Source organism: Misgurnus anguillicaudatus, chromosome 25 (genome assembly GCF_027580225.2).
Source record: "Misgurnus anguillicaudatus chromosome 25, ASM2758022v2, whole genome shotgun sequence".
Lineage (NCBI taxonomy): Eukaryota > Metazoa > Chordata > Actinopteri > Cypriniformes > Cobitidae > Misgurnus > Misgurnus anguillicaudatus.
Window position 1 is genome coordinate 29,322,713 of NC_073361.2, and position 22,933 is coordinate 29,345,645.

The window sequence follows — 22,933 nt, forward strand, 5'->3', positions numbered from 1 at the left end:
AAAACCTGATGATCCTTATAATCTCAGCATGATCTGAAAATGAGCTTCTCACATGCTTTAGTGCAAGTGAATAAAATCTGACCTTTTGGACAAAGGAGTTTAACACACAGATTTGCTTACGTTGGCTTTAAGACCTAGAAAGAGCGCAGAATCCTAAATATATTTATTATGACTTATTTATTTTACTTCATGATGTGTCTTTGCTTTAGGTTTGAATTTAAATCCCAGATTTTCAGTGTGGTCTCCGACTGCAGGCTGTGTCGTGGAAGTAGTTTAAATAAATTACATACAGCTGCGTGTTAATAAGCTCTGTCACAATTGCACATTTCTTAAAAGATAAATGTGAATTCAATTTGTTAGGAAACGAAACACTTCTGAGAAACAACATTTTAACATCACTGAGTGTAAAACCGCTGTAATAGTAACTTTAATAGTAGTAGTTAAGGCCAGAAAGAGGTTAAGATGGAATCACGTTTGGATTAAAATCTCTGGCAGTGTTTCTGTCTGTTTGCTTTTTGATAAGAGCTGCAGGAATATCATTCCCAGACCATAGTTAGTTTATTTAAGAAGGTAACAAAAACAGGAATGTGATCTAGTTAGTGATGTTTGCTAAAGCAAGTTACTTGAGGTTAAAAAATTGACTCTTAAAGTGCCAGACAGATCCAATATCGAAAATGACCTTTATTGCAGTGTCTCATGTAGCTGTCCATTGATGTAAACAAGGGGCAAAGCAGTTAAACCAAAAAGTGCACGATTAATAAAGTTATTGGCTTCTAAAGTACGGAGTCGACTCTGAATCGCTGAAACAAGTTAAAATTATTTATTTTCGATTCTCCGCCTACAGCCTTGCCCCCGAGAAACAAAAACCTTGACCTGTCCACAGATACTTCCGTTAGTTAGTGTGTTAACATTATGTCGAGAAGACACTCGAGCTGTAAAAGCAATTAGGGCCCGAGCACACCAGGGTATGAGGACCCTATTGTTCTTCAAGGAGTTTTTAGGGCCCGAGCACACCGGGTGTGAGGACCCTATTGTTCTTCAAGGAGTTTTTAGGGCCTGAGCACACCGGGGTGTGAGGACCCTATTGTTCTTCAAGGAGTTATTAATTTTTTTTCTTCTCCGATTTCAGCGGTACTTTAGAGTGCCTAAACATGCTCGAAAACTCATGAAATTTTGCACAGATGTCAAGAGTGATGACATTTACATTTGGTGTAGGCTTTGCAATTAGGCGTGGGAAAATGGCTCTATAGCGCCACCTACAAATTTTCAACGAAGCAGCCCTCGGACTGTGTTTAACGTACAATTACGAAATTCGGTACACTTCTGTAGCATGAAAAGACCTACAAAAAACTCTCTTGGAGCGAAGCTGTAAACCAAACAGAAAGTCAGCTATTCTGAGTTGTGATGCTAAATTGCGAAGGATTTGACTCTACGTAAAAATTTGTGTCGGGTCTGGCCCGACAAAGTTTGATGTTTTCCCATGAAACAGGAAGTTGCTGGAACTCAGGCATGCAGTGTCCGATCTTTCCCAAAATTCACATGATTGCTAAGAGTCCTGACCTGAACACATCTACATACCCATTTTCATTTATAGTCATAGCGCCACCAGCTAGCAACCTGAACGGGCATGTTTCAGCGCCACTTTCAAATATTCAACAAAGCAGCCCTTGGACTGTGTTTAATGTACATGTACGAATTTCGGTATGCTTATGTTTTATTACAAGCCAAACAAAAAAGTATCTTGGAGCAACGCCCTACACCAAACAGGAAGTCAGCTATTTTTTATTATTTCTCAGATTTTGGCTCAGTTTTTCATATTTCCAGCAGTCATACTTGAACTAACTCCTCCTACAGTTTTCGTCGGATCATCATCAGATTTGGTGAGTTTCATCTTAAGGCTTGTGATGCTAAATTGCTAAGGATTTGATTCTATGTTAAAATTTGTGTCTGTTCCGGCCCGCCAAAATTTGATGTTTCACTATGAAACAGATTGATGGAACTCAGGCCTACAATGTCCAATCATTCCCAAACTTCACATGATTGCCAAGAGTCCTGACCTGAACACATCTTCATCACTTATGGTTATAGCGCCACCAGCTGGCAACAGGAAGTGACATGTTTGCAATGATTATGCAATGTCGGATTTGTCCCAAACTTCACATGATTGATAAGAGTCCTGGACTGAACACATCTACATGTCAATAGTCAGTTATGGTCATAGCGCCACCAGCTGCCAACAGGAAGTGACATGTTTACAATGATTATGCAATGTCTGATCTTTCCCTAACTTCACATGATTAATAAGAGCCCTGGACTGAACACATCTACATGCCAATAGTCACTTATGGTCATAGTGCCACCAGCTGGCAACAGGAACATGGCAATATTCAGTTCAGTCATAGCGTCACCTACTGGCACGGTGAACAGGCATGTTTTACATTATCTTAAACATACAGTGTTCAATCTGTGCTCTAATTATGTTTAATAAGACTGTAGGACTGAAGACATTTATGTACACTATTTAGTTTTAGTTATTGTGCCTCCTGCTGCAAAATAACATTTGCCATATTCCTCCTATATTTACTCACTTAAATGCATATCCCCCACTGTTCACTGCTTTTCTAAGGCCATCGGCTGGCAGTGGCAACACCCCTATGATCACCCAGAGCACCCTAGCAACTCCCTAATGACCACCCAGAGCACCCTAGCAACACTCCAATGACCACACATAAAACCATAGAAACACCCTTATGATCACTCAGAGCACCCCAGCAACAACCTAATGACCATCCAGAACACTGTAGAAACACCCTAATGATCATCCAGAGCACCATAGGAGCACCCCAGCAACACCCTAATGACCACCCCCCAGAGCACTCCCAGCAACACCCTAATGACCACCCAGAAACTGTAGAAACACCCCTATGATCACCCTAGCAATGCCCCAATGACCACATAGAACACCAAAGATACACCCTTATGTTCACCCAGAGCACACCAGCAACACCCTAATGACCACCCCCCCACCCCAGAGCACTCCCAGCAACACCCTAATGACCACCCAGAACACTCTAGCAATGCCCCATTGACCACCAAAAACACTATAGAAACACCTTAATGATCACCCAAAGCACCCCAGCAACACCCTAATGACCACCCCCCAGAGCACTCCCAGCAACACCCTAATGACCACCCAGAAACCGTAGAAACACCCCTATGATCACCCAGAGCACCCTAACAACGCCCCAATGACCACATAGAACACCAAAGATACACCCTTATGTTCACCCAGAGCACCCCAGCAACAACCTAGTGACCATCCAGAACACTGTAGAAACACCCTAATGATCATCAGAACACCATAGGAGCACACCAGCAACACCCTAATGACCCCCCCCACCCCAGAGCACTCCCAGCAACACCCTAATGACCACCCAGAGCACCCTAGCAACACCCTAATGACCACCCAGAACACTCTAGCAATGCCCCATTGACCACCAAAAACACTATAGAAACACCTTAATGATCAACCAAAGCATCCCAGCAACACCCTAATGACCACCCAGAGCACTCCCAGCAACACCATAATGACCACCCAGAGAACCCTAGTACACAGAGTACCCTAACAACACCCTAAGGACCACACAGAGCCCCCTAGCAACACCCTAAGGACCACACAGAGTACTCTAGCAACATCTTAATGACCACTAAGCGCACCTAATAACACCCTAATGACCACCCAGAGCACCCTAACAACAAACTAATGACCACCCAGAACCCCCTAGCAATGCCCTATTGACCACCCAAAACATTGTTGAAACACCCTAAAGATCACCCAGAGCACCCTAGCAACACTTCAATGACCACCCAGAGCACCCCAGCAACACCCTAATGACCACCCAGAAACCCCAAGCAACCACATAGAAACAGGTTAAAAACCACTCAGAAGACCTGATGATGCAACAAGCACAAGACATGATTTATTATAGTTTGGCCACATTATTAAAAAAACATACAAAACTAATTATGCATGTAAAACAATTGGGGTGTAAGTAGAGAGCGTAACTTTTGATCTGTAGATAAATACACACATTGTAAACTAATGATATTGTTCACAGACAAAATATGACGTCAAATTTAAGTGGAACAGAATTAGTGATGACGGCACCAGCAACTAAATGCTGAAATCGTAAGATTCCTTTTATAGTCATTCGCCAACCCCAGTCCAATGTCTGGCCCTTAACTCATAATTACAGCCTATTTAGATTTTTAGGTGCAACCTCAGCAAGAAGTTGGGCCAAAGCTTTGCTTTTATCAAACTCTGAAAAGCATAGAAAAGCTAAGACACTCCACTGTAGCTCCAGGACAAATTTCACTGGATCTTGTTTACATCTGAATTCAGATTCATACAAATGTTGCCTTTTGAGTCAACCGCATGTGACGGTTACGCTTTTCCATTAAGACTGAATTAAAGCTGCTTTAACTGCTGTGTTTGCACATGGCCGTCAAAGCGGACGGGTTCATCTGAGGAACGATGTTAAGCAGAGATTTGACTTACTAAACTGACGCTTTTGTACGATCACAATAATGAGTTGGAAGTGTGATGGGGTCATGGACAGAAAAAAAATTGATGTTGTATAAAAAAACTTGCATGAATTAAAGCTGCAATCTCTTGCCCCTCTATCACCATCTCGGTTTAAACATCAAACTGCAGGTTACTTTAAATACTTTCTATCTGTGGGTTGAAGTAAAAAATCAAACTGACATTACCCGGGAAATCGTACCTGACAGCTAAAATTATATATTAAAATAAGCTTTGTGAGTCAGGTTAAAGCAGGGAGACACTGATATTTTATGTAACGAAAAAAGTTACGAATTGCAGCTGTAAGCAAGTGTTACAATAATTCCTATTCGATCATAACAAAAGATAAATATTCCCGTGTCTTGTTTAACACATGGAAAACATTTGCTTTCCGAATCTGCGTCGATAGCTTCATAATGCACCCCGAGGATCTTGTACAACACCTGCAGCTTCCTGCACCCCCGTCGCAAGTTTTCAAAGATCTGTCAACGTTCTTAAAATAGATATCACGTTCATTCATCACCAGGTTACTCAAACATTGGGGTCACGTAGGTTTCACTTTCAACTGGTTATTGGCCAACATTAGCAATCATCCAGCATCTGATGGTTAAAACAGAGATTACCGAACGCCCACTTGTCCCGACTTTCAGACTGGATGAGAACTATTGTATGAGAATTAATGGAAAGCAGATGTGGACCTCGGGTCTTGAGGATGAATGGCTCTATTGGGAAAGCGAGCAAGAGTCCCAAGGGACATTCCTTACAGCGGCTTAGCTGATTGGTCCGTATTAAAACAACAAGGCCAAGGTAAACCCTGATGTGAAGAAGAGTACTGTGCACGCGCGTGTGTGTGTGTTTTGGGGGAGAACTTAGTCTTGGACGACGGAGCCTAAAATAAATCGTTAAGCCTGAAGGAGGAGCTTAACTCATCCTCGAAGGAAAACAGAAACTTTCGCGAATGACTGACATGCATGATGACTGTGGCGCCAGGCGAGCGCAGACTGCTGCCCACTTTCTGAGGCTTCATGGGAAACAGAGAGGATTGGGGGAGCCAAACTGTTTTTGCACTGATGTCACCGAAAGCTCCGGCGTAATTTGCTCTTTTCAGTACATCGCTTTATAAACTCAATGTGTCTGAATTTACTGCGGTCAGACCTGCTTTACTAGTCAGAGCACAATATTTAAACTTTTAAATATAACATAGACAATAAACAAAACAACTTGTTGTTTTATAAGGTTGCTCAACACTGATATTTAAATGTATTTATTGTATGAAAAAGAGTAATGAATCAGGGCATCAAAGACATTCACACAAAGAGTCACTGAATATTATAAAAAGGCAAATGTTAAGTTTGAATATATCAGACAGATACAGACACTGATGGCAAAGCCTAACTGAGTTTGGAGCCACTCGGATCAGTCCATTAACAAATGAAGTGTGTGCTTCTCAACACAGGAAACTGACCCAGACCTAAAATTTGCCCCTTACGACATGATTGATGTAACTCCTCCATTCTTCCAAACTACCCTCTAGTAATTTTTTTTTTCATTTTAAAAACAATATTATAAAAAATAACCTACACAGGCACAATAACAGACTTATTTATAACAGCGAACATGATATGTGTGGCCTGAGTTATAAAGAGTTTTAATATATATAAAGTGACCTCAAAAACTACTTTGCATTCAGTTTAATTTTCAAATATTAATTTTAAGTCACTTTTCATTGTCGCATCAGTGTCAGCACGAAATCATTGAATAATATTAGCCTATTTATTACACTTTTAAAGGATTACTCCACTTTCATAAAAAAATCCAGATAATTTACTCACCCCCATGTCATCCAAGATGTCAATGATTTTCTTTGTTCAGTCAAAAAGAAATTAAGTTTTTTTTAGGAAAACATTACAGGATTTTCTCCATATAGTGGTCTTTAGTGGACCTCAACAGTTTGCCGTTTAAATGCAGCTTTAAAGGTCCCTAAACGATCCCAACCCGAGGCATAAAGGTCTTATCTAGTGAAACGATTTTAATTTTCGCCAAAAAAAAGAAAAAATGTATGTACGTTTAAACCACAACTTCTCGTCTTACACTAGCTGTGTGACGCTCCAGTGTGACCGTACTTATTGTTACATATGTGAGACACACACTTGCGGACCATTATAAACAATAAACTGACACAAAGACATTAATTAGTATCATTCCACATACAACAATGTCGGTACAGTCCTCTTGCTCCACATTTGTGAACACTGGAGCAGTAGTTTAGCATACGTCATGTTCGTGCAAGACAAGAAGTTGTGGTTAAAAAGTTTAAAAAATTTTGTGTGAAAATTACGTTATTATTTTGACAAATGTGTAGTATTTACATGGTAATTAAATGGTATCATTACAGTACTTACCAGTTGTACATACTTGGTAGTTATTATGTAACTTTAGATAAGTACTGGGTAATACCATATACAAACTTATAGTATAGGTATACTGTAACTAACAAGAAACACTACTGTACTTACAAATGAATGTACAATATAGTATTTAGTACTTACAGGCAAGTGTGGGTTAAAGACAGGTACTTATAGTGTACATATATGATAATTAATAACAAACACTGCTCTACTTACTGGCCTGTAAGTACTACACACTTACCATGTACAGTATATACAATTTATAAGTACAGTAGTGTTTCTCGTTAGTTAAAGTATACATACATTATATGTGCTGGTCATTAGTGTACACTGGCCTGTATGTACTTTAAACTAATAACAAAAACTACGGTACTTACAAATTATATGTACATGGTAAGTGTATTGTACATTCATTTGTAAGTGCAGTGGTGTTCTTGTTAGTTACAGTATAACCACACTATAAGTATGTATCTGGTATTACCCAGTACTTATCTAGAGTTACATAATAACTATCAAGTATGTACCACTGGTAAGTAGAGTAATAATACCATTTAATAACCATGTAGAAACTCAAAAGTAAGTACCACACATGTGTCTGTAAGTACAACATATTTACCATATGTGTACAAGGTAAGTACACATACTGTAAATTAAAGTGCTACCGATTTTTGCCATAAAAAATCTATAATTTTGACCCATGGAACTGGTTTCGTGGTCCAGGGTCACAAATGGTTCTCCTATCCAAAGTAAAGCGAGCTGAGACAAGCCGCTTGCAGATGTTTGTATGCTATACAAGGGTTAAAATGAACACACCAAGTATTTTGTCTCTAACAGGTTGTCAAACATTAGTGAAAAATGTCTAGAGTTAATGTGATAAAATGCACATTGGTTAGGCGGCAGGACACCTGTGTGAACTTGAGGGAAAGTGACCTCATACATCCAATAAAAATAACACTGAGACAACAAAAGACTCAGGAAAGTGAAGTGACTTCTGAGATAAGCTTCAGTGTTATTTAAAAAAAACTTTTGCTGATGATTATCTATAAATGCAATAACGTTTATATATTTACAGGGTCTAAATACTATGGGGTCACTGTATGAGTGTTTTGGTGTAAACCTGTCCTCCTACATATAATCACTTGCGTTCTGCATCAATATTTACACTGATCTATTCTTTAGAACAGTCCCAGTTACGCTCATTGATGAGACAGCCGCCGCTCATGCCGTCTCTTCCTGATGCCACGTCCTGTGCCTGTTCGAACCCGCGCACACAAAAGCCTCGTCTAAATCCGTCGGCGGATCCCTGAGCAACAATAGCTGGAAAGAAGGAGTGTGACGGAGCTTTTCCTCTGTCGGATCGGCAGACGGCCGTGTTTTGTAAGCACTTCCATCCTGTGAAAGTCCCTCGCAAGAGAGAAAGACCTCCACCTGCCAGGGGCCCGGCACCGTGAAAGTCAAAAGCTCCAGGAGCCGACCACTTTTTCAGGAAAGGACACTGATATCATTCAGTCAGTCTGATCTGGGAAGGGGAACGGACACACGCATGCACAACGCCCTCACTTTAGGTACGCTCCCAGCCCGATACCCCTCCTCCCGTTTGACTGGCGCCAGTACTCAATGGGCCCTGCGCTTTGATTATTTGTGTTAACAGTTAATTTAGCACCACAGACACATGTGCCAAAGCTGCCTTTACTTCCTCATGCATCACTAACAAATGTGACTTTTATGAGTTCTTTTGCACAAAACCAGACACCCCCAGCACTTCCCTAAACTCGGCACACACACACACAGCACGCTTGCTGGCGTCGCTCATAACCCTCAGCCGACCGACAACTGCCTTTAACAGACAAACACACACACACAAGCTCAGTGCTAATCGCTTCCACATCTTGTGCGAGCGAGTTATTTCTGGATCCTCTGTTCTTAGTGTTTGCATTATCAGGGATACGTTTCATGTCAGAATGCGATGGGTCGGGGAGACGCAACATTTCTCGGTTGCCTTTAATCCAAGTCGCATGCAATAAAGCAATAAAACACACCACAAACTTTTGCTGTTATATGTGGGAGAACTGATTCAATATTAAACACGACAGTATCTTTGGTATTGTAGAGATTACTACCTACATATGCTTATAATTAACTAGTCTCTTGGAAGTCTAAATGGCTAGTCAACTAGTCTGTCTCAAAGTTAACATAAAACAGTGCTCGCAACTATAAGACTGTGAAACACCTGTTGCCATACAGCAATTTTAGAGGTCAACTATTAATTTTTACGAATCATTTCTTTCTTAACTTTTTATAATCTAAAGAACCATTTTTCACTATAAAGAATCGATTGTGAAGCAGAAAGGTTCTTCGGAAGTTAAAGGTTCTTAATGGAACCATTCAGCCAAAAATGGTTCTTCTATGGCAAGGCTAGTCAACTGGTGGCCCACGGGCCAAATGCAGCCTGCCAGTCATCTTTGCCAGCCCGCCTTTATCAGATTTATAATCAGCGTGGTTACTTTAAGGCCGTCGTTACACTGTACATGACAAATGATGACCGATATCACGAAAGTTTTTCCCTATGGAGAGTCGCAAAGGGGTTGCCTGGGGTGCTGCCATTTGCAGGTGCGTAATTTTCGTTTCCAATTTGAGCTTTGGATGCTTTAAAAAAATACTTGCCACATGCGACATATATAATAGGTAAAAGTTAAATATATATAAAATGGAAAAGGGGGGTAAAAGTTTGGCCCGTATCATATTTTACATTTTTAAAATCTTATCCTCAAAGAAAACTGTTCTATGACATAGTGAAGCAACTTTATTTTATCAAAAGGCAAAAGGAGATGCATCTTAAAACTGACCCAATGGTCCAATTCTTTTTTACTAAAATAAAATGGAAAATAAAAAGCAAAAATAAAAATGGCAAATAGATAAAAAAAACAATTGGCAATTTTTGCTTTTTAAAAATGCAATTTATAATGGCCATTTAAATTATTTAGTAATGTACTATTTTATTATTTTATTTTTCCAAATTTTAAATGGTGAATTAAATAAAGAGTTTTAAATTGTCACAGTTTTATCAATCTATTACACCACATTTTTTAATTTTTTTCATTTTAATTTTAAGTGGCACTTCTGGTCTTTCAAAGCAACCAGGAAACAAGCTGCTGTTGGAGTCCGGTAGACAGCGAAGATGGAGAAACGGCTTGTGAAAGTGTGGAAACAACACGACTGAATAACGCGTCTGTGAAAACGAATCACGACCATTCCAGAATACGTATTTTATTACTTGGCTAATTCGTACGAAGTGAATTAAAAAACGTACGATTATCATTTTAAAAAACTATAATGAAAACCCACCCGTAACACTAACGTTACAGGGGCAAAAGCAAATTACAAAATTACAAAAATGCATGTGGAGAATGTGCTCATACAAATTAATACCAATTAACCACCTTGTAAAATACGTCCAAATTGCCATGAGATAGAGTTGGATATCTGGTAATTTGTGATGCACCATGTCTTTAAGATTTGAGAGAAAAAAATCTGTTCAGATTCTCTGTATTTGTGTGCTGCAACCGTATTTCATAATCGGTCGGGATTTTAAAAATCCTGTAGTGTGAGCCCGGCCTCACTAAACTTATATTTGCAAATCTTTGTACTCATTTTGTTGGCTCCTTGGACGAAATGCTCCCTCTTTTGTAAGTTGCTTTGGATAAACTGAATAAATGAATAAAAACTTAATAAATGTGAGTGGACAGCACACATGACCTCACATCCGAACTATGTTGCTTTTGAAGGCCACAGGAGCTTCTAAGAACATCCTGACTCCATTCGCTCTCTGTCTCCCGTCTGACAGCAACCGGCTTCATGCGAGAAACTTCATCCAAAACCTCAAAGCAAACCTCACCACACTGCACATGCAGGTTTCTTTGGTGAAGAGAGAAACTGACATCATTTCATAAGTCTTTCAAAAGTAAACAGACATAAATCTTATTGTGTTGGTGTTGAGAAGAAAGTGATAATTCAGTTTTACATTACTGACATGCCAATAAAAAACACAAGCTGGATATCTTACTGTTTGATGTTTCCTGTTCAAATGGCTCTTTCCAAGAACAGGATCATAAATAAGTCTGAGACTCCTAAAGAATATACAAACTTTCGATTTTCTTTGTCAACAAATGGCCAAGGAAAGGCAAAGCTCCAGCTTACATCAACAACAGCAGGTCAAACTAACTATATCATATGGCCTGTTTTGTAATATGGATATTGTATTTGTTAAAATTAGTTAATATTTTAGCTAACAATGAACAATACTTCTACAGCATTTATTATTCTTACCTCATAACCTTCAAATCAAACATTATAACTGTTAACATTAGTTAATGAACAATGAACTAACATGAACAGTTAGTTCATTTAAAAGAGGAACTATATTTTATGGCGTAATAGCAATTTTTGGGAGTACTTCGACTGGCCTGAAAAGTCCGCTCCCCTTCTCCCTCTCATAATGGGAGAGGGAGGGTGTTACTGCGCCGAGTCGGGGTGCTCCCAAGGGTGCTATTGCGCCATGGAATATGGTTCCTCTTTTAAATCCGCTTAGAAAAGCGCTACGTTTTATTTTGTACCACCAAACTTGCTTGTATAACTACCCGTCCCAAATAGGAAAAACGTTGATGTGTTTGGTGACTTCTAACTTTATCTCTAAATGGTACCATTGAATGAATGGGGCCAAGCCAAATGCCACCGAAGCGCCACAGCGCGCCCCAGCGCCCACGCGCACGCACACAGACGACAGAGGGATGTATCAACAATTCTTAGTTAAGGTAATAACATATTTTAATATTGAAAATGAGTAGACTATTCCTTTAAGAACGCAAGTACAAAGGACGTATGAAAATCCCCCGATGTGTTCTTGATATCGAGGATGCATTGAGTGCATGTGCACTGAAATCGCTTTACGCCCCAGAAGTCATTGCGGCAAAACAATGGCGGAGGTCATGTGACAAGAGCATTCTGAGTTCTTGCAACCTTGTGAGTTTGTTCTTCCAAGGTCGCCTAGCAAGACCAGTCTACACAACGCAAGTCCGTTCTTGGAATTGAGAAACAACCATAGTTTATTTGACTCGTACGTGTACATGGACGTTTGCCGCATTTGCATTGCGACACAATGCAATGCTTTTCCTGGGCTACATATTACGTTCTCCGGTACGCGCATGCGCAAAATAACTGCAACATTCATGACCCTGTTTTGTATCCGAAATCCCGTTTTGGATACACAAATTTGCCGGTGCATGTTTAGTGCGCACATACTATTCTGTACGCGGACTCTCGTGTATGCGTAAAAACTGAACTATACGCCTAGCTTTACATTAACAAAGATTAATGCTAAAAAAAACGATATTGCTAGTTTATGTTAGCTAATGCATTTGCTAATGTTAATACAACCGAAATGACCCGACTTACTTTTTACCCGAACCCGACGAGCGTTATTTTTTAAAGAAAGATCTGACACGAGACAAACCCGAGAAAATTAGGCCGAGTCCGACCCGAACAAGTGGCAATTTTTTTTACTCGACTGGAACCGAATGTTAACGGCACTGGCGCTTGTGTAGTCTTCATCCCCTCCCGCACCAGTCAGACAGAAAGAAATCCCATTTTGGTTACAGAAATTTGCCAGTGCGGGTATAATGCGCACATACTATTCAGTACGCTCTCTCTTATGCGTAAAAACTGAACTATACATCTAGCTTTACATTAATGCTGAAAAAACTATCATGTTCATGTTAGCTAATGCATTTGCTAATGTTAATACAACCTTACTGTAAAGTGTTACCTTTATATATAAAATGTGTGCAATTTTTGCAAAAAATGCGACATTAGTAAAAGTAAAAAAAATTGTCATGTTATTCCAAAAATGTCATATGGTACTGCAAATTTAGCGCAATAAAGCTCCATCTAAACTCGGTTTTAATTCAAACTTGACTCTAACTCGACAGATTTTGGTCTTGGTCTGACAAAAGTCAATGATATTGAACTTAAATGGGTACAAAGTTTTACTTTGTAAAAACCTCACAGAGGAAGTAAATGCCTTAAGTGCAGCTCTAATGCTAAAACCATGGAGCGGGAGATTCAAGGTCCATATCCCTGCTTCACAGGTTGGCAGGTTAATGTCCCTTTTTCATGTTGCCTCCTCTTTCCTTCCCGGTATTGTCCGACATCCTGTGGACCGTTTCTACAGTCTGTGCCATGACAGCACCAGCGGAGACTCGCTGTCTTTACAGACACTCTGTCACCACAACATTTGTCCACCTCTACAGGTTTATGGTCCTCTGAAGCCCTCACAGAATGTACGGAAGTCTCATTCAAACCCCGGACACATCGTCTCCGCTGCTGTCAATCTCACAGCATGACAGTTCACCACAGGTGCTTTATTTGACTGGTGTTACTGGGATTCACATCAATATAAAGCAAAGATCACAACCCATTTGACTTACATCATGTGCATGATGTGCTGCATTAAGGGATACAAAATATTCAAAGAAAGTACAAATATGCAGGCCAAAAATGACAAAAAGAGCTCCAAAAAATAGGTTAAATTTTAATTTAAAAGAAACATGATATGCAGCTTAAAATCTGAGAGAGACATAAAGCTCAATTTCACGCATCGTTGCGTTCAAAAATCAGTCAGGCCGCAATTTCTAATGCAATACAAGGACACGTCGCCTCGTTTTGCCAAGTGAGAGATGTTCCTGGGTCAACATAGTTTGTTGATCTTGGAACAACATTTACATTTAGATTTATGCATTTGCCAGACGTTTTAATCCGAAGCAATTTACGGTGTATTCAAGCTATACATTTTATCAGTATGTGTTACCTTGGATCAAACGACCTAACGCCATGCTCTACCCCCCACCCTAACCATAACTTATCCCAAAATCAGAGGCAATGATAGGTGATTAACAATGTTGTAGAAGCACCTAATCCTGGTCGTAAGCATAAACTGTAAACCTATTACAACTAACCAGATTTAAGGGATGTAGTCTCAGGATCAACAATGATGTTGACCCAGGAGGTCTTCTCGGGTCCAAAGAAATGTACCCGACTCAAAATGACCTGAATCACTTTTAACCGAACCCGACGAGCATAGTTCTTTTTTTTTTAAAGATCCGACCCGAACCAGTGGCAATTTTTTTTAGCCCGACTGGACCAGAATGTAAACAGCATCCCTGTCCGCACCAGTCAGACAGAAAGAAACCCTGTTGGCCTCACATACAATTTGGCCCACTGCTCCATTTATTTTCATTTGTTATCTGAAGGTAACCACTAAAATGTGCATTCAAAATTGATTGACAGGTCTGTCTCATCAAAAATGAACGTACCGCCAGGCACACAATGTCACAAGCGCTCTTAGGACTCGATGCACACACGCGAGATAGTTCGGGTCTTCTTGGGTCTATTCGGCAAAAACACATTAATTTTAAATTACCCAAGACCCGATGCCGCTATTATTATACCCGTCCCCTGTCCAAGGCACATGTGAAACTTTTGGACCCAAACCAGCTTGGGACTCGGGTTTTCGGATCTAAGTGGACCCGTGAAGACAGAAATGTCTATAACTAGGCAAAATCATAAAGGCATGTTGCCACTAGGGTCGCTATTGCTGGGATTAACAAGTCATGGTGGAGCAACATCTTAACGAAAATCTAAGTAGTTAAGGCTAGTTAAAGTGTTGGAATGATTTGAACTACACTGTCAAAAAATATGGTCAAAATATGTACCCCAGCCCTATAAAAAAAGTACAGCTTTGCACCTAAAGAGTTCAAATTAGTACCTCAGAGTACCAAATGTATATATCGCTGTACCTAATGGTACATATTAGGACCTTAGGATAGAAGGGTACTTTTGACCCATTTTTTATAACAGCGTACTTGAAAAACAAAGCATCTGGTGATAAGGTTAAACACTGAAGCCTTGAGTAAAAGATTTGTTATTATTACAGAAAGAATAAAAAATCCAGATAATTTACTCACCACCATGTCATCCAAAATGTTGATGTCTTTCTTTGTTCAGTCGAGAAGAAATTATGTTTTTTTTTAGAAAAAACATTCCAGGATTTTTCTCATTTTAATGGACTTTAATGGAACCCAACACTTAACAGTTAACTCAACACTTAACATTTTTTTAAACAGAGTTTTAAAATACTCTGTGAACGATTGTCATTTTTGACAAGAAAAATAAAAAATATGCACTTTTAAACCACAACTTCTTGTCTATCTCCAGTCCTGTGATGCGCTAGCGCGACCTCACGTAATACGTCATCACGTCAAGAGGTCACGGAGGACGTATGCGAAACTACGCCCCAGTGTTTAGAAAGAGGACCGTTCTGAAGTTGTTGTCGAATTATACTAATTAATGTCTTTGTGTCAGTTTTTAAAATGGTCCGCAAATGTGCGTTTTATATATGTAACACGTGACCTTTCTAAGTCACCATGCAATTACGTGAGGTCACGCTGGCGCTTCACAGGACCGGAGACAGACGAGAAGTTGTGGTTTAAAAGTGCATATTTTCCATTTTTCTTGCCAAAAATGAAAATCGTTTCACTAGATAAGACCCTTATTCCTCGTTTGGGATCGTTTAGAGTCCTTTGAAACTCTGTTGAAAAAAATGTTAAGTGTTGAGTTAAGTGTTAATTGTTGGTGTCTATTAAAGTCCATTAAAATGAAAAAAAAAAAAAATCCTGGAATGTTTTCCTCAAAAAACATAATTTCTTCTCGACTAAACAAAGAAAGACATCAACATTTTGGATGACATGGTGGTGAGTAAATTATCAGGATTTTTTTTAAAGAAAATGGACTAATCCTTTAAAAAGTGACCAAAACACAGCTAGACCAGCTTGCTACACCAGCATTACCAGCTAAAACCAAGCTGGGAGACCAGCTAAAACCAGCTCACCAGCTTATGCTGGTCTTAGCTGGATTTTTCAGTAGGGGTATGGACTAAGACTATGCATCCCAACGCCTGCATTTGTGTACTTGTGTGACCTACGTTTGGCTTTACACACTACTAAAACACCACGCACTGACCTCGATGTACTGACTTTAACAGGTCACGACAGCACATTTCTCCGATCTTGCATTGATTTGACAAAAGCATAGAGCAGTGTCATCTGATAGTGCAACTGTGTCCTTGGGGCTTCATCGCAAGCATTTCGAATCGACTTGACGTGAAGCGCGGGTCCATGTGTTGGTCACATTTCCTAAAAGACGGAATATGTTTTAAATAATGCAATTCGGTAGCTTTTATTGCTTTAAACCGCTACAAGTGATGGCCGATCAGATTGACCTAAAGTAGCTGAGCTGTACTGTTTGATTCACCAGTTATGTGAAAATACACGGCTCCAGATTTGAGGTTTCAAAAGAGACGTCAACGCAATTCTACTGGCGACAAGTGTTATTAGTGAGAGCACCGGCGCTGGAGACGGATTACAGCCTGGAGGGCCAACCGGAGCGACGCTCTGCGGCCGTACATCTGGGATTGCGTTTAAGTCTCTTTAAACACGGTGCACAAGAAGCCAAAACTCTTTTAATTTAAGCACAATTAAGTGGATCTGAGCCCCGTCCCACTTTTCTCGTTTCCCTCTCTCTCTCACTCGGTTTTACCCTTGTTTTATTAGCTATTTCCTCTCCACTACCAGCAGTGAGAAACGCTGACTTTTCCCTACAAAAAAGTGCACACTTTTTAACACATATACTCACACACACACACAAAGTAAGACCACCGGGACGAACGGGGACCAACGTGGCCCCTCCTCAGAACTGCGGACAGGGGGCTGAAACGCTCTGAGCGTGCTGTGTTGCTCCATTTATGGGCGGTAATTAAAAACATCCAGCAGTAATTTAATAGGGCTCACAAGCCAGAGACACAAAGTCTGCTGGCATTGCCCTCTAAATAAATAACTTGGAATGGGATCCGTATACAGCTTATTTATTCTTCTCTTTTCTCCACAGCTGACATTTAGATTTGCCTCGTCGTTCCTTTTCACAAATTTTTTAAGTTTAAACATTTCAGTCCTGCGACTTTGAGGTTGAGATAGAAATATTCCTGGATTAGTTATGTATAAGACTTCAGGATAGCACTTTCTAACTTTCATTGATAAACATTATGACATTTTCATGCCGTGTATCAGCCGACTGATACTTAAAGTTATATGACCCTGCCTGTGAAACCCATCTAAAGTCATCCTGCATAATGCAAAGAACATTCTGTGCAAATATAATCTTGATATCTTTAATATTAACTGAGGAAGGCCATGTCAAAGATTGAAATCAATGATTGAAGTTCAATCATTGCTCCAAATCTCATCATTAGATTATAAGACTAAATTTTCCCAGACAGGGTCCCATTTGGCATATACTTTTTAAATACAAGCATGAGTTATATAAGCATTACATTATGCAAGTGATTTTTTAACAAGAAATATTCTAAAGCGCTACCAAATTGAGACCCATTGATCTTATATAAGCAGGCCGCCTGTAGCATCATTTTGATGACTTTGTGAAGCAACAATAAACCTGATGTCATGGTTTACTGTGCGGCTCGGCGGAGCGTTGAGTAAACAGACTGTCTCCAGTACAAATTCACAATTGCATCTCATCAGTCAAGAGTGAGAACAGGCGACAAGAGGAGATGAGAAAACCCACACGAGTTCAGTCTGACACAGTTACTCGCACTCACGACGACATTCATGCACATTACCAAAAGTGCAACTATGCGAACTTCTGATATTGAATAGGGATGTACAGATAGAAAAGTCTGTGCCTATACAATGCATGAGTTCTGATGCGTTTGCACGGCACTTTTAAATCCCAGGATATATATATCTGCAGTTTTTCAAAAATCACCAATTGTACAATAGTGGGATAAATATTTTATTGGCCACATCCCTAAAAGTTTTGATTTTCACTGGCTATCACTGAATCACACATTACTAAATGATGTTATGCTTTGTGTACACTTGTCGATTCCCACACCTTAGTTAACTTCAAATTCAAGGACCTTTCAAGGACTTTCCAGGTCCAAAACCCTCAAATTCAAAGAATTCAAAGTAAGAGCAAGGTTACATCGTGTTACCTTTTAAGATACATTGTTACAGATCCCTTTAGAGGGAACTCACGCTGCGTCACTGCGGTGACACTTTGGGGACGCCTCCAGGGATATGTGCGTCTGAATGTGTATATCAAATTCAACCAATGGTGAGGATTAACGACAAAGACAGGGTGACGCGGGAGCCAGGGAGTATATCGCTATCGGAAATATTGCCAAAGACGGCGTTACAGGGACGCAGGAAGTATGGCAAATGAGACGCAGCGTCTCGTTCCCTTCTCAGGGAACAACAGTTACATACGTAACCCGAGACGTTTTCATGTGTCAAACACAACTATGCAAAAAAGCATTTTGGTATGAATCAACATTCACATACAGAAGAAGCATTTTTCCAGAAAACTTCTTGCATAAAATAGATTCAGGCCTTGAATTTTTTTCCCCCAGATTCACAAACTTTCAAGGATTTCAAGGACTCATGGGAACCCTGCGATATGTTTCATTAAAGGTCATCAACAAACATTATATGCTTAAATGACATCACCATTTCAAGCACATTCAAATATGAACATACACAACATACCATATACACATCACTTTCATTTGTGTTATTTGTTGGTTACTTATGGATAAGTATTGATACACACTAGTCAACATTTAAAGTGGATCAAAAAAGTTCATCAAAGTTGTCCTGAGAAAATAACTTTTATAAAAAAGTTTGATCCACTTCAAAGTGTAGTTGGCCAAAAACTACTTATTCATACAAAACATCAAATTCCCTTTCATTGAAACACACATGCTCTCTGAAACATTTTCAAGAAAATTTTGGCATACATGGATCGTCAGATCATCAACTTTGGGTGCTAATGTCATTGAACAAAAAAGTAACATACGCGAGCTATCCCGAGATTCATGGCACACTTGTAACGGCTGAATGTAATGGCTGGATATTTCAAAATAAACATTTCAAACCTTTATTAAATAAAAGTGTGTATTTAGCAGAAAAGAGTTTATTGGCACTGTTTTAGCCTTATAAGTAATGTTTTATATTAATATTATTCTTTGTATGTTGCGTATATTTTTAAGGTTGATTAATATACTATTGGTTAGTTTAATCTACATCAACGTGTCATATTTTCTGGTTCCATATTTATGAGTCAGAAACGTCTCAGCTGTGTCACGCTGACATGAACAGTGGACGCATACAGCAGGTGATGCAACTTATGGATCCTCTCAAGGCTAGACCGTCTCATTTCAGTTCTCTTCGTGGACTTCGGAGGCTGCGACCTCCAAAGAACAAGCACTCTCTTTCGAGGACGCTTCCTTCCCAGCAAACACAGAACATTCCCCAAACGTTAGTTTTTTGTTTATTTTTTCTTTAGGTTATTTTTTTGAGAACCAAATAAAAACGTTCTGGGAACGTTCTTTTTAGGTTTTATTTTTTGCAACCATAAAATAACGTTCCCATGACGTTGCAGAGTGGTTGTTTTCAAATAACCTAAAAATAACTTATTCTAATGTTATGAGAACGTCATTCTAACGTTATGAGAACGTCATTCTAACGTTATGAGAACGTCATTCTAACGTTATTCTAACATTATTAGAAAGTTATTCTAACGTTAGGAAAACGTTAAACTAACCTAAAATTACCGTTACCCTAACGTTATTAGAACATTAAATAACATTCTATTTCTGTAAAGAAAACGTTCCTGGCTAAACAAAAACAAACGGAAATAACGCTACAGGAACAAAAAACTAACGTTAGGGGAACGTTTCGGGAACCAAAAATTGTTAGCTGGGTTCGAAGGACCCATCCTTCAAATTGGCACATGGCAATAGACATATTTTCACCAATAGTGGACTTTTGATTTGGACTCTGAATATTAATAAAATGCGAAATAACAGCAAGTAAATTCTAAATTTATTGCACATCAACACATTTGTTAGGCATTATGTAATGTAATAATGCTTGTTAATGCTAACAAAATACCATAAAAGTTTACTACCTATGAAGATAAATACCATGGTATTAGCCCGTGTATGGACATATAATATGATAACACATAGCCTATTCTATAAAGTACTATGTATATATACAATATGTATATATACAATATGGAATGGTTCTTTAAAAGGGGGTCTGGGGACCCTCGGGGTCTGTGCTGGTATTATTGGGGGTCCTCTGAATGTATAGTTCCAATGCAATTTTTTTCAACTGAAATTAGGAATCAAGTTAAAATGCATTATTAGGCCAATAATAAAAATATGCTCTGAAATGAAGATGATGTTCCCACAATAAAAATCTATTGAGTTTAATTAAAATGTTATGTAGTAGGCCAAAAATTATTATTTTAATATCTTTGTAACGTATCATAAAAGTATGTAAATCCGGTCTTAATTGCTCATCCTCTCTATCAATTGAGGGGTGCTTGGCCTAAAAAAGCAATATGGCAATAACCTCTGCAATATGGCATTCAAACGTGTCATAGTATAAAAAACATCATGTTTTTTACATCTAATATTAATCAAATGTGCCATGTTGCCACTATAGGACACATTGATTTGCAATGAAAGGAACTTTTAGGGATTGCATTTAAATGCAGCGCTTTCAAAGGCACTAATAAATTATAAGGCACATGACTTCTTGGTCACACTTGCTATAAAATCTAAATGACATAGCGATTCAGTGAACATCTGACTCTTTAATAAGGGACTTTCCCTCCCTCAGCAGTGGTTATGTCAGGATGAAAAGACCCTTTGGACAGAGACGAACCGCTTAAAAGTGTCGAGGATAATGCTCCAATTATACACATCCTCGGATACAAAGACAAAACGACACAGCCGAGAGATGAGCGCTTTGGTTCTTGCTCTGTCATCACATTTCCCCATCGGCTAGGTCAATAAAGCATGTCATTTTTTTGGGAGAGATAAAAATACTGTGTTGCTGAAGCTCTGGGGGCGCAAAAGCAAAGCCATCACAGTGCACTCTTGTGACTTAATGAGACACTGCATGCACACACAGACTCTTATATGAGGTGTGCACAAACGTTTTGACTGTGCATATAGCGCCTCTCAGTGGCTGTGGGTTAAAATGCAGCAAGTCACTGCTAAGGTCTGATCATTTGAATTCCTGGAGGGATGTGCATTGAGCAAGGACATGATATGACAGTTTTGGTTAACCTTGGCTGATGAGGAAACAGATCAAAGGCGCAAAAAATACAGCACGCATCGCACAAGGGCGTGATTTAACACATTTGGCTGATCTTGACAGACAGATCAATAAATCTGATCAAGGTTATATCACATGTGTTTATGAATGCAATAGTAGCTCCAGCGTACTCAGGAAGCTTTATATCTTACAAAGAATGATACAAATGGCGGCCAGGGACGGATAATGACTTTGAAGTGCCCTAAATTGCGTTAAAAAGCACGCAATATTTACTTTTTCAGCGCCAGTATTTAACATCTCAAAACGACTGACCTGTCCATATCATTTTACAGGGAAATATTCCTGATATTATTTACATTTCTGCATTTAGCAGAGCGTTTAGCAGCACATGCTTTACAAAACAAGCAGTATTCACCAAAGCATTTACCCAGCTAACACACCAGTCACGTCATTTGTAGTCTTTTGACATGCTAGCTGGCAACTGTTACGTCACAGAAGGATACTTTTTTTTCTTCACAGAAGGATACTTACCGTTATGGTAGCATTCCAAGCGTCACCTCTACGATCTCCTAACATTGCAAGATAACCAAAAGGTTAGTTATTTGACTATCTTGGTAATTTCATAAAAAGGTAATTTCATTAGCATTACAATTATAAACGTTAACTTGTTCGAAACGGTTTTTAGTCTCAACGTTGGTTTCTCTAAACTGAGAACCGTGTAATTTTCACAACTTTTCAAAGTAAAGTTGAAAACAGCATTTAAACATTACATATTAGGATATTGTCTTACAAAATCTCGTCTAACAGCAAGAACAGCGCGTTTTAAGGTGCCAAGTACTGACAGAAATAGTATAAAAACGTTGGTTTTTACCTCAGCTGATCTTTAGTGATTTCCTTTGGGAACGTTTTTCTACGACGTCATCGAAATTCAAATTCTGATTATGGCCATTTATGACGTCTGAGTATATTACACGTGACTGCATACGTTGTTTTTAGCATAATTTGTTTGTTAAACATTTATTTGTTTAAATTATTAAAAAACACTTTATTTCACATTATTTAGTGCCATTTTATTTTATAAAGCAAAAATTATATTAAACATTTACATACAGCCTAAATTTGCCAGGACCTCTGCTAGTCCACGTTGTGGTGGTTACGCGCGTGAACCCAAGTGAACTTCCGGTCTGTATTTATTTATCAGTTTGGCTAGTGGTTAAAGGGGACATATCATGAAAATCAGACTTTCATTTTTAAGTGCTATAATTGGTTTTCCTGTGCACCTATCAACTCATAAAACGTGAAAAAAGATCAAACCAGTAACTTTGTTTTGGTAAACCAGTCTCTGCAAGCATGTGAAAAAAATAGGTCACTGAAATTTGGCTCCCCTGTGATGTAAGAAGGGGATATACCACCCTTTAATCTGCACTTTCCAACCACGGCACTGCTGTCGCAGAGATTCATCATAAACCCTTAAACCTGTGTGGCTTTATGGATTGTACCGTAAAAGGTTAAAGTTTACTTTCTTACAGTTTGTCACATTTATTTAAAGTTGCCATGAAAATAAAATGAAAAACTGTAATTTGTTTTGTAATATTGTGGTATTTTTTACAAATTACTGTGAGTTTCATAATTTTTAAAAAATGAATGTGCCCGCATAATCTTAAATCAAAAATGCAAATCTCCTC

The 22,933-nt window shown here is 39.0% G+C and overlaps 1 long non-coding RNA gene across 1 annotated transcript in view; it reads right to left on the minus strand.

The window, feature by feature from the left end:
* Positions 1-22,486, minus strand: part of LOC141362160 (uncharacterized) — a 77,406-nt gene extending 54,920 nt beyond the window's left edge. Inside the window, exons 1-2 of the long non-coding RNA XR_012368164.1 lie at positions 22,120-22,486; positions 21,780-21,817 (exon numbers count right to left, since the gene is read on the minus strand). This is a non-coding gene — a long non-coding RNA (uncharacterized lncRNA). The remainder of the gene's footprint in view (positions 1-21,779; positions 21,818-22,119) is intronic.
* Positions 22,487-22,933: the final 447 nt, after the last annotated feature.